The sequence below is a fragment of the Leguminivora glycinivorella genome, chromosome 5 (genome assembly GCF_023078275.1).
Source record: "Leguminivora glycinivorella isolate SPB_JAAS2020 chromosome 5, LegGlyc_1.1, whole genome shotgun sequence".
In the NCBI taxonomy this organism is placed as follows: Eukaryota; Metazoa; Arthropoda; class Insecta; order Lepidoptera; family Tortricidae; genus Leguminivora; species Leguminivora glycinivorella.
This window is the reverse complement of record NC_062975.1, coordinates 19,590,880-19,603,482: the sequence shown is the minus strand read 5'-3', so window position 1 is coordinate 19,603,482 and position 12,603 is coordinate 19,590,880. Positions and strand designations below refer to the sequence as shown.

Genomic DNA, 12,603 nt, shown 5'->3' with positions numbered 1-12,603 from the left:
CTCATTCACCCCTTACGGTTTTTTTTGTGGGTGAGTCATCCCACCTGTCTGGCCAACTCGGCCCACGGGTTCAGTTGACCACTAGCTAACGCTACAGGGTCTATTCAGCCCACGGGTTCAGTTGACCACTCGCTATCGCTACAGGGTTTACTCAGCCCACGGGTTCGGTTGACCACTCGCTATCGCTATAGGGTTTACTCAGCCCACGGGTTAAGTTGACCACTCGCTATCGCTACAGGGTCTACTCAGCCCACGGGTTAAGTTGACCACTCACTAGCGCTACAGAGTCTACTCAGCCCACGGGTTAAGTTGACCACTCGCTATCGCTACAGGGTTTACTCAGCCCACGGGTTAAGTTGACCACTCGCTAGCGCTACAGGGTCTACTCAGCCCACGGGTTCAGTTGACCACTCGCTATCGCTACAGGGTTTACTCAGCCCACGGGTTAAGTTGACCACTCGCTATCGCTACAGGGTCTACTCAGCCCACGGGTTAAGTTGACCACTCGCTATCGCTACAGGGTCTACTCAGCCCACGGGTTAAGTTGACCACTCGCTATCGCTACAGGGTCTACTCAGCCCACGGGTTCAGTTGACCACTCGCTATCACTACAGGGTATACTCAGCCCACGGGTTCAGTTGACCACTCGCTATCGCTACAGGGTCTACTCAGCCCACGGGTTCAGTTGACCACTCGCTATCGCTACAGGGTTTACTCAGCCCACGGGTTCAGTTGACCACTCGCTATCACTACAGGGTCTACTCAGCCCACGGGTTCAGTTGACCACTCGCTATCGCTACAGGGTTTACTCAGCCCACTGGTTCAGTTGATCACTCGCTATCGCTACAGGGTCTACTCAGCCCACGGGTTCAGTTGACCACTCGCTATCGCTACAGGGTTTACTCAGCCCACGGGTTAAGTTGACCACTCGCTATCGCTACAGGGTTAACTCAGGCCACGGGTTCAGTTGACCACTCGCTATCGGTTCAGGGTTTACTCAGCCCACGGGTTCAGTTGACCACTCGCTATCGCTACAGGGTCTACTCAGCCCACGGGTTCAGTTGACCACTCGCTATCGCTACAGGGTTTACTCAGCCCACGGGTTCAGTTGACCACTCGCCATCGCTACAGGGTTTACTCAGCCCACGGTTTCAGTCGCCAACTCTACTGCTTAAGGGTTTACTCAGCCCACGGAACGGACGTTGATTTAATTGTTTGACAATATTATGAAGTTATTTTTCTCAAACCGAAACGCCGCAGAAATGTAGGCTGGCTCTGTCGCGCCAATACGCAAGAACGATAGAGATAGATAACGAAGGAGATATTAGAATAGAATAAACGTTTATTCGTGAACACAGGTAAAACAAAATACATATAATAACAACAAGACAGAAAGGAATGAAGTGCCACGAAATGGCCTCATCTCAGCGTGTTGCTGGTGACTTCCAGCGCTGATCTTCCGATGAGACCATCAAGTGAGAAAGATTGAAAGATTATCGTGAGCGTTTGTGCATCTGGCTACGCACACTGGACACTTGAATAAACTTCAATTGTTAGACATGCGCGCCGCACGCCTCGCAACGCTCCACCAATATGAAGCGTGTAGTCAGACCTTATCTTTCCTACTTTTGTACCTTTTTGACGACCGGTCTGGTTCAGTCGGTAGTGACCCTGCCTGCTAAGCCGCGATCCTGGGTTCGAATCCCAGTAAGGGCATTTATTTGTGTGATGAACACAGTTATTTGTTCCTGAGTCATGGATGTTTTCTATGTATATAAGTATGTGTTTAATTTATCTATTTAAGTATGTATAATGGCGCTTAGCAGTAGCACCCATAGTACAAGCTTTGCTTAGTTTGGGGCTAAGTTGATCTGTGTAGTGTAAGGTGACCCCAATATATATTTTTTTTGTACGGAACCATGCTATTTAAATGGCTAAGAAGTGATTGATAAGTCGGTGCATAGACGTGTGGTTGCAAAATTATAATGATTATAAATCGTTATATTGCAATTTAAAGTTATTATAATTTTAATCGAGCACATCTCACCTCTACCTGTTGAGACGTATAATTCCAATCGGATTTCAACTGAGAAAAAAAACTAAAGTTACAAGTGTTTGACACAGTATCTTGACTTGAATGAATTACAAAACTTGTTAAAAAAAACTTTACAAGACTTGTTAAAAATTAATTCTATGTTTTTCGTTTCATTCTAAATTGATTTTCAAAGACGTTTACTTACAGTTCATGTCAAAAATGCCTAAAATTTTATCGAAGTCATACAATTACCAAACATTTCACATATATTTAAAAATATCCTTGTTAAAACACTTTAGTTCAAGCTGGGATTGAAATACTGCGCTGACATGGTAAAAACCACAGATGTCATATATATCATAGATCAAGCAAACGTATCTTCTTAGCGTGTCAAATGAACTCAGTGAAATCCACTGGGTTGTCCGTCTTTACTCGCAGCTTGCAGCTTTCGGGCGTCAATTTTTGTAAGTTGAAGTCAACCAAAACATAAAAAATGCCTCGTTACGTGATATTCAATTGCAACAACACAAAAGTTATGAACAATCAAGAGCCTGAGACATATTTAAAATTACAGGCAAGAATCAACTTCAGTACAAAATTTGACACGCTCCGCCCCTATACAAATTTATGAATTTGTTTCTTCTATCTAAATTAAGTTCTGTGGTAAAAACACAAAAAAAAATATACAAAAAGTTACATTTGCATGAATACGAGTATTCAAATATTTCAATAGGTAGGTATACGTATGTATGATGTAACTGAATGTTGAAAATTCCGTTCCGCAAAATATACAAAAAAACGAAATTACTAATGTTGACAATGAAAAATAGATTACAAAATTTAAAGCGCCTGCTTAGTGCATACAGTCTCATACACTAAGAACTGTTTGGAGAAATAAACTTGCAGGAATTTAGGAATTTGTCAGGATAATTCTTACAGCAACTCTTCGCTAAGAAATTGCAAATGGGCATAAAATGGGCCATTTTTTTTCAAGGTCCACCCCACTTTTTTGTAACATGGGTATTTTTTACGCGATTGATAATCAGAATCGCGAGGTCTTTTGATCCTAACAGGAGAACACAAATATCCCAAGATTTCCATACATTTTTCAAACCTTCCATTCCGTTACCGCCATACAAAATGTATGAAACGGAATGAGAAAAAACCTTGGGACACTTTTTTTCTCCTATTAGGATTGAAAGAGCTAGCGATTCTGAGTGGAAATCACATACAAAATTCCAAATCCAAAAAAATGAAGGGGTGGACAATTTTGAAAAAAAATGGCCCAAATAGACTTCCAGTCAAGATACTGCTTTTAACAGACTGCGTGTCCGTCTCGGTAGACGCAGGCTTTATTAATCTGACACTGCGCATCGCCGCACAAAAGGGACTTAGACTTTAAGGACAGAAGTACAATAACCCGCAATAATATAAAGAACACGCAAAAACCCTACTAAGATAGAACCAAGCTAAGTTTGCAGTGATTTTGACAGCGACGCCGGCGCAAGTGTCATTGTAAACGTCAAGCTCGTAAGAAATTATGACGTTTAGGTACTTAACCCTTGAGCATGACGCTAACAAAATTGTTACCCTGGTCTAACAAAATTTTCAGGTTGGTCTGACTCCAACAACGACATGCTAACTTAAATAACGTGAAGTTTTTTTTTTTGAGCAATTTGTAACTCGTACAACTTGTATTCCGTTACCTAATATACCGTAACATTATTGATTTGTATTTTACAATAACAATCGAAATACCACACAATAATGGCGTGACACATTTTATTTAATTGTTATTTGGTTGGAATATTATAACAGCTAAATTGGTTTTGATACTACTGATCATTTGCTCTCGACTAAAAGTAAATAATTGTGTTTATTAATTTAAATATGACCGCAAAATTGTCAGGCCGAACATCTTCAGGGATAGATTCTTCGGAATGAGAGTCACAAAATGTACGTTCATACATTCTAATTAGTAGTGTAGTGTAGAATAGTGTGATACTCACTGTTTTGCACTGCATTATATTTAAAACATAAATGAAACTCCAGGTTTAAATTTTAAAAATACTATGTACTAATATTTTTGTAAAAGACCGTTTGTTTCTTTCTTAAATAAAAAAAAAATAGGTACTCTTCTCTTTTTGATCGAATCTAATACCTAAGTTCATATTTAAATGAAGAAGGGTAACGTCTCGTGGTTGTTTTAAAACGGTGGCATTTGAAACCACATTGTGGATACAACTTCTACTGAAATAAAGCCAACCACAACAACTTCAGTCAGACGGATTAATTGCCTCTGCGTGTTATCGGGCTAGATTTTCGTACCGGGGGCCGATTCTGAGTTGCCGATTTCGCTACTCGAATATCTGCGGAATGCTTTTTTGAAATTTGTGAGACCGAAATTGGGAATCGTATCAGGGAATGAAATAAACGATATCGATAAAATGTGAATTTCGCGATGGTAAATACATAAGTATTTTACGTATCTAGTAGTAGTTATTGTTTATAGTGTTTTAAGTATTGTATAGACATTCTTGTTTTTAAATACCTGACGGCCCGGTAGCCGCGAAAGGATATCTTAGATCCGCGATTCAAGAATTTAAAAACAGAACAAGTTTCATAAAATAAATATGTTCTATTGAAAATGGCATACCTATTAAAATAAAAAGAACACAGATTATACAACGATATACCTTTTATTTCCACTATAAATATAAATACAGGGTTTATCGGCAAGTAGTACTATTTATAATTAACGGTTTATTTTGAACACGCTGAAATATGTCAAACAAAGACTTTTACGATCGTTACATGTAGAAAATGATTAATAAGCACAGCAATTATAGCAATCATAGCAATGGGTACGTGACTTTATTATAATCGGAACATTTTAATCATTAGCAATTCTTGAAATTGAAATAGATCACTCGAAGCTACTTTACCGCAAATCAATAGGCTAAGCTTAGAAAAGTAAAACTATTGGAATATACAATTTCGACCACTCTCGTCGCTGCTCGATGGCAAAGTGATGGGCCGTGTCTTCATTGTCACGACCCCTTCTCGGTCCCGCTACAGTGGCGCCGCGTGGTGACAGACGTTGTGCACTACGTCACCAGTCTGATACGTCACCACGTTCAACAGCTTCTTGTTTGAGTTCGTAGTCCAAAGATGGCGCTGTCGCTCAACATGACACTGGAACTCTCGAGCGACAACATCCGGCCAGCCTGGAGCACGTGCTCGTCCCGAGCCACGTCCGGATCTTATGCAGGAGCTGAGGACAGAACACAAATGTCTTAGTGTTTTGTTTCACAAATACATAAATAAAGCAGCCTTTAAAAGATTAGTGCAAGTAAATAAACTGTTTTATTCGGGTGGAGTTTGTTATCCCATCGCCGGCCAACTCGCTCCCCATTGTGGTTTGAACTTGTAATGTTCAGATTACAAGTCGTGTATCACCACATACCCGATAAAAATAGAAAGTGACCTTCACTTCCTATCTTCCACAGTTTAAGTACATACACTACCATCTCTGTACGAGGCTACTGCATTAGATCATAAACAACCTTTGAGATATACTTAGGTTAAATTACTGACTATCTGTTTGAGTAAACTGAATGTATTAAAATCAAACAAATTTGGGCCAAACATTTAAATATTAAATTAACTCTTTTGCAAATTTTTAACAAAATCGATAGATGTTACCTTCGATATTGTTGACAACATCCGGGTCCTGTTCGGAGTCGGAATCTGCTGCAAAGCTGATCCACGGCTTCATGTTCTCAACACATGCAGTACCATCGTACCGTTTTGAAGTTCTTTCTGCTCCTCTCATGTCTGCAACCTTGTAGCGATCTTTGCCTAGAACCTCGGTTACTTGGAATGGCCCTTTATAAAGCGGTAATAACTTTGTACTTTGTCCATCGTTTGACTGGCTAGGAATTTTAAGCACCACCAAATCACCTACCGTATAATTTGGTGCTTTCTTACGTTTAGCATCAAACGCTTGTTTTTGTATTACGGCATTCTTTTTGATATTGGAATCGACTTGATTCCTTAGTGCCGTCATATCGACCGAGTTCTCAACATTATCATCATCAGTGATTCCGTCATTACTAGTTCGAATCCGATACCCGAAAAATACCTCACTTGGTACCGCAGCTATTGTTTTATTAATTGTACTATTAATTCCTTGTTGTATTTTTGTAATGTGTTGGTCCCATTTGTTATCATTCGTGTCCGCGCCTAAGCTACGTAAAGCGTCTAAAATGGTCCGATTATAACGCTCTACCTGCCCGTTAGAGCGTGGGACACCGGTAGCAATGATGTGAGCCCTAATTCCGGAGTTTTTACAAAATTCAGTAAATAGTTTTGATGTGAAAGCACTACCTGCGTCACAAATGACCCGTTTTGGTGGCCCAAACAATTTAAACAATTTACTCAATTCATTTATGACGATTTGACTTTTCGTGTTCTTGACAGCGGATATGAAAACAAATTTAGTAAAAGCGTCTACCATTACTAACAAGTGGCTATTTTGTTGCGTGGTTTTGACAAAGGGACCCAGGTGGTCTAAATGTAACGTATGAAACGGCCTGCAGTGTTTAGGTATAGGATAAAGCTCGCCGGGCTTTTTGCCGTGGACATGTTTGTTATAAATGCAATTAAGGCAATTTTTAATGTATTTTGTGACAGTTTTCTTTAACCGCGGAAACCAATACTTCGATCTTATTCTTTCAACAGTCTTGTCCACCGCAAAATGCCCGACATCATCGTGATTTAGTCGAATAACCTGCCAGATACAGTTTTTCGGAACTACCCAACGTCTACCAAATTCTGTTCTGCGATAAACCTTATTACCGACCAACTCGTACTCATTAAACAATTGCCTATTCGCTTCGGCCTCACCTGACTGTAGGATTTCGCGAATTTTGCTGATATTTAAATCTAATAATTGGACTGATAAAAGCCAATCTCCCTCGGTTATTAACATGACTTCTTCAGTTTCCGTTGGTACGTCATCGTTTTTAATCGGGTTTCGGCTCAGAGCGTCGACGTGCTGCATTTGTGACCCAGCTCTGTGTTGTATTTCGAATGTAAATTCTTGAGTGTATAAAACCCATCTACTGATGCGTGGCACGATTTCTTGTTTTGTTAATGCATATCTCACAGCATTGCAGTCAGTAATTATTTTGAACTGTGTTCCCAACAAGTAATGACGAAATTTTTGTAAACCTGTAACACCTGTAATGGCTAGTAGCTCAAGCTCAAAAGAATGGTATTTCTTTTCGTCATTACTTGTCTGTCGGCTGTAAAAATGCACTGGTTTTTCGCCATGTTCTGTGGTTTGCATCAAAATACAACCAAGACCATCACGACTCGCATCAGTATAAAGGTTGATTGGCAACTTTGGGTCAAAAATGCTTAGCGTGACGTTATCTACTAAAGCACCTTTCAATTTTTCTACTGCAGTGTCTTGCTCATCGCTCCATTGCCACACAGAGTCTTTCTTTAGTCGATTGCTTAAGGGCTTACAAAGTAAAGCGCAATCTTTAATAAACTTTCGAAAATAGTTTATGAGCCCAAGGAATTGTCTTAACTGGTGAACAGTTTTTGGAGTGGGAAACTCTTTTATGGCTTTTAATTTGCGATCACTAGGACGCACCCCGTCTTTTGAAACTAGATACCCCAGAAAAGTTACCTCTGCCTGGAAAAATTTACATTTCTCAATATTGATAGTTAGGCCATTCGATTCAAGTAATTGCAGCACATTATCTAAGCACGCAACATTTTCTTCCAGAGTCTCTGTGGCAATGAGCAAATCGTCCATATAGCAAATGACACGCCCAAAACGCAAATTACCTAAGATTGTATCCATCAATCGTTGGAAAACCGCTGGCCCGTTACAAACGCCAAACGGCATACGTACATATTCATAGTGCCCGTCACTCGTAACAAAGGCTAATTTATGGACCGATTCAGGTTTGACTGAGATTTGGTGATAACCGCTCTTCAAATCTAACGAGGTATAATATTTACAACCCCTAAGCCTATCAACGAGGTCTTCGATTAACGGCATTGGGTATTTTTCCTTGACCGTGATCTTGTTAAGTTGTCGGTAATCTACACATAATCGTTTGGCTCCTGACGACTTATTAACTAGTAGTGCAGGGCTTGCGTAAGGAGAATTACTGTTACGAATAATGCCACTTTCTAATAACTCATTACATATCTCGCGAGTAGTAGCTCTTTCAGATTCAGACATTCTATACGGTCGCTGACATACTGGTTTATCAGTTGTCAACTCAATATCAAGTTCAACACATGTGGTTTTACCCAAATCGGTCAAGTCATTGGATATGCATTTAGGATACTTCGAGAAAATGCCGTTCAAGATCGATTCGTGTTCCTTACTGTTACTATTATTGAGTACATTAGTGTTAATATTGAACACCTCCATTGACTGGACCGATTGAAATGTTAAATTATCTCCCAACCGAATGTACATAATCCTCTTATCTTCCGTGAAATTGCGACCTATTAGAATATCACCACCTGACAACGTGTCAATTACATAAAACGTCGTAATCAACGCGACTGAATCGACCTTTAAATTAACCGCCACCGCATGAGTCACTTGAGCCGACAAATCATTCCTGAATCCGAAAAGATTGACAGGTGCGTTTAATCGAAATGTATGCAAGTTATTTTGCCTAACAAAATCTTCCGTTATCAGAGAACAAGCAGCGCCCATATCAAAGAAACCTTCGCATTCAAGTTCATCTAACATTATTTTTTTGAAAAATTTCTGCTTAGAATCATTAATCATTTTGACTTCCGCATCCTTTTCGACTTTCATGCTTGTTTTTGACTTGCAAGCTTTTTCTAAATGTCCCAATTTATTACATGACACGCATTTGACATTATCTTTAACAGTGCAAGTGATTCTTCTATGCCCCGGTTCACCGCAACGATAACAAGTGATACCGTTAGTTGCATTCCTGTTGCTACTTGACGTAGAAGTTTCATTTGCACTGGGCACTTTATTATCTATGGCAGTTGGATTTAAATTAGTATTAGTCGGTCGAAAAGGGTGTTTGGTAGTCGCACTATTTTTATTGGGCGCAGGTTTCTCGGGTTCTGTGTAGACTTTGCCGTGTAAGAATGAAGCGAGCTCGTCACAAAATTTGAAACTACCCGCTTCCGCCGAGTTAATAATGTTAACATCGCCTATCGAACCAACAATAATTGATATCACGTCGCGTTCTCTAAACCCTAAATGTAACCGGTCAATTTTGGCTTTTTGTTGAAAGTAAAATTCATATAACGACTGCTTCGGCAACGGTTTCGTTTCTATCAATTCCTTGAGAAGTACAAATGTATTCCGTTTAACTTGAAACGTGTCTGATAACATACCACTCCACTGTTTCCAAGTCCAAGATGTCCATTTACACTCATTCTTTTGAAAAGCATCTAACCAAATTTTACCGGTATTTTTCAATTTCTGTAGTGCTTGGTATGTTATCATACTGTTTGACCACCCAAACGTACGCGCATTAGCCTCAACCACATCTAACCAACTATCAACGTCATCGATTAACGGATCGAACTCTGGTATCACTGACGATAAAACAATGTTTTGACTCACGGTTGGCTGTGTCTCTCGGCTTCGTTTGTTCTTCTGCCGTCTACGCCGCTTCCTAGCGCGGTCGCTGTCGCTGCTTGACGAGCTGCTTGAGCTGCTGTAGCTCGTAGATGACGATTCGGAGCTAGTAGACCGATGGCGCGATTTCCTTTTCCCCGCTTTCCTCTTCCGAGCACGTGGCATGGTTGTGGGCGCAGAAGATACGCAATACTTCTGATAAAATAAAAAGAACACAGATTATACAACGATATACCTTTTATTTCCACTATAAATATAAATACAGGGTTTATCGGCAAGTAGTACTATTTATAATTAACGGTTTATTTTGAACACGCTGAAATATGTCAAACAAAGACTTTTACGATCGTTACATGTAGAAAATGATTAATAAGCACAGCAATTATAGCAATCATAGCAATGGGTACGTGACTTTATTATAATCGGAACATTTTAATCATTAGCAATTCTTGAAATTGAAATAGATCACTCGAAGCTACTTTACCGCAAATCAATAGGCTAAGCTTAGAAAAGTAAAACTATTGGAATATACAATTTCGACCACTCTCGTCGCTGCTCGATGGCAAAGTGATGGGCCGTGTCTTCATTGTCACGACCCCTTCTCGGTCCCGCTACAGTGGCGCCGCGTGGTGACAGACGTTGTGCACTACGTCACCAGTCTGATACGTCACCACGTTCAACAGCTTCTTGTTTGAGTTCGTAGTCCAAAGATGGCGCTGTCGCTCAACATGACACTGGAACTCTCGAGCGACAACACTATTTTGATAAAAATATTTTTTATTTCATTGGGTACTTAATTATCGTAATTATACCTGGGCGAATATTTATTTTTATGTTATTACCTACATCGTGTTTTCAGATGATATATCATACAATGGTATAGCATATTTTGCGTTTAATAATAAATAAATAAATAAATAAAATAAATAAATATTATAGGACATTCTTACACAGATAATAATGCGAAAGAAAAACGCATGAAAACTCCAAAACTCGCACTGAGAGAAATTTGCATTGTGAATTTAACAAGTTCGACTTGTTGCGGTTTATCCGTTTGAATCAGCCAAACGTATGTTTAAAACAATATGTGTCAGGTTGTTTTTATAAAATCGACTTGTTGATTCAAATATATTGCCGATTCAAATGACAAGTAGCTTGTTGTTTGAACCAAAGAGCACGTAGGCGCTATTTTAACCAAAAAACTTGTTGAACGAACATGAAAACTGGTTGTATTTTCTCTCAGTGCGCGTTTACCAGGACCTAAGACTAAGCTAGATCGATTTTTCAGTTTCTTTACCCCCGAAAACCCCCACAACAAATTAGGTACAGCAAAATCGTTAGAGCTGTTTCCGAAGTCGAAATTATACTTAAAATAAATAAATATACAAGAGTGCTCGTTTAAAGGTATTAGATAAGAACCATGTCGAATGATTTTACACAGTTAAGTCTCTAGATTCTCAAAAAGCAGACGGAAACTATGGCATAAATTGTAAAAAAAATCAAGCCGCTAGGTTAAGTTCTAAAAAACTAAAGCTAAAAAACCAAGATGCATCCTAGGGCAGAGGTTCTAGACTGCAGGCTTTGTGGGTGGGACCGGGCATCGTCCTGCGCCGCGGCGCGCGCGCCGCCGCCGCCGCGAGTCACTCGCGCGCCACAGCTCGCCCGGACTCCACGAACGAACGACCGCCGTCCGCCGCCGGTGTCGTATTACCGACCTAAAAATACCCGCGAGCGCGATCGCCTTTTACAAACTGCGCGTTGTTTTGAACCAGTGATTGACAGTGCCTAGTGAAGAACCACTAAACAGCGATATCAAACGTGAGTATTATAATATATTAATTATATTATCGCGACGGTAAGCGCTGAGCAGATTTCGGGGAACAGCTAGTGCTAAATCGGGAGTAAGATTGAGGAAACTCGAGATGCTAGGCTTATTAATTTGCTAGTCGAGACGATATTTATGTGTGTGGCGTTAATCTGATCTATTTGCGTCCGACCTTTCAGCCGCTGCCCGAATTTCAGATATTTTCTGTAAAATAACCTGAAGCATTAATTACAATTTTGTAAGTTGAAATCAGTAGGTTTCAGTGACAATTTAGCCGACTTACCTAACCTAGTCATGATTAATCCCATTATTAATGGTACGTGTCCAGGATTAATGTGGTACAGACAAAATGCGATAGCTTGCCAAGAGTTGCAAAATGCAGTGGTAGCCGATCAGTTTAAGTCCTGGCTAGAACACAGACGGACGCCTCTGACGACATCTATGACCGCAATTTTGTCAACAGCTCTAGCCAACTGCACTAACCTATATGTCTGAAAGCTCTGCAACATCATAAGTACTTTCTTAAATAACAATATTCAATGAGCATACAATAACAACCTAACTCGACGAACTTAAATATTTCAGTATGATTAAGGAAAAGTTTTTGAAAAATAACATGCATTTATTACCTTCTTGTTATTCTGGGATGCGACTGAGGAAATCTATAGCAAAATATAATTTACACATGGTTACCTAACGCTATAATTTCTATGTAAATCAGCTGACATAAACTTGTTAGCATTAAAATTCACGCAAATTTGCAACATCTCGATGCAAAACAGCTAAAGTATGTAATAAAATGATAAACAACAATACATCGCTTAAAACCTGATGTAAGCATCTTAGTCATGAATTCTATTTATTAGCAAAGGATTATTACCGTGTTATGTCACAAGGAATTCAGTGAGATGGGTGATTTTGTGTACAGGCTACGTAAATTACGTCCAGTCCAGTTGGGTGGTCGCCAACCAATGTCTGCAAGTTCAATGTCTACAAATTGTACATGTTTTTTACAAAGTTTTCCCGCTGAAAATTATGTTCTACCTACTTATTCAATAAGTCTTGAGAATTTTCAGGGAC

At 39.7% G+C, this 12,603-nt stretch overlaps 1 protein-coding gene across 6 annotated transcripts in view; it reads left to right on the top strand.

Moving 5' to 3' along the window:
- The first annotated feature begins 11,328 nt into the window (after nt 1-11,328).
- The window catches only part of LOC125226615 (PDZ and LIM domain protein Zasp), a 69,120-nt gene continuing 67,845 nt past the window's right edge, over nt 11,329-12,603 (top strand). For 4 of the 6 annotated variants that reach the window (XM_048130645.1, XM_048130648.1, XM_048130647.1 and 1 more), the window contains exon 1: nt 11,330-11,516. The gene's annotated coding sequence lies outside the window, so the exon portion shown is untranslated. Of the gene's footprint in view, nt 11,517-12,603 lie in introns of all 6 variants that reach the window. The other 2 variants (XM_048130644.1, XM_048130649.1) reach the window with 2 other exon arrangements.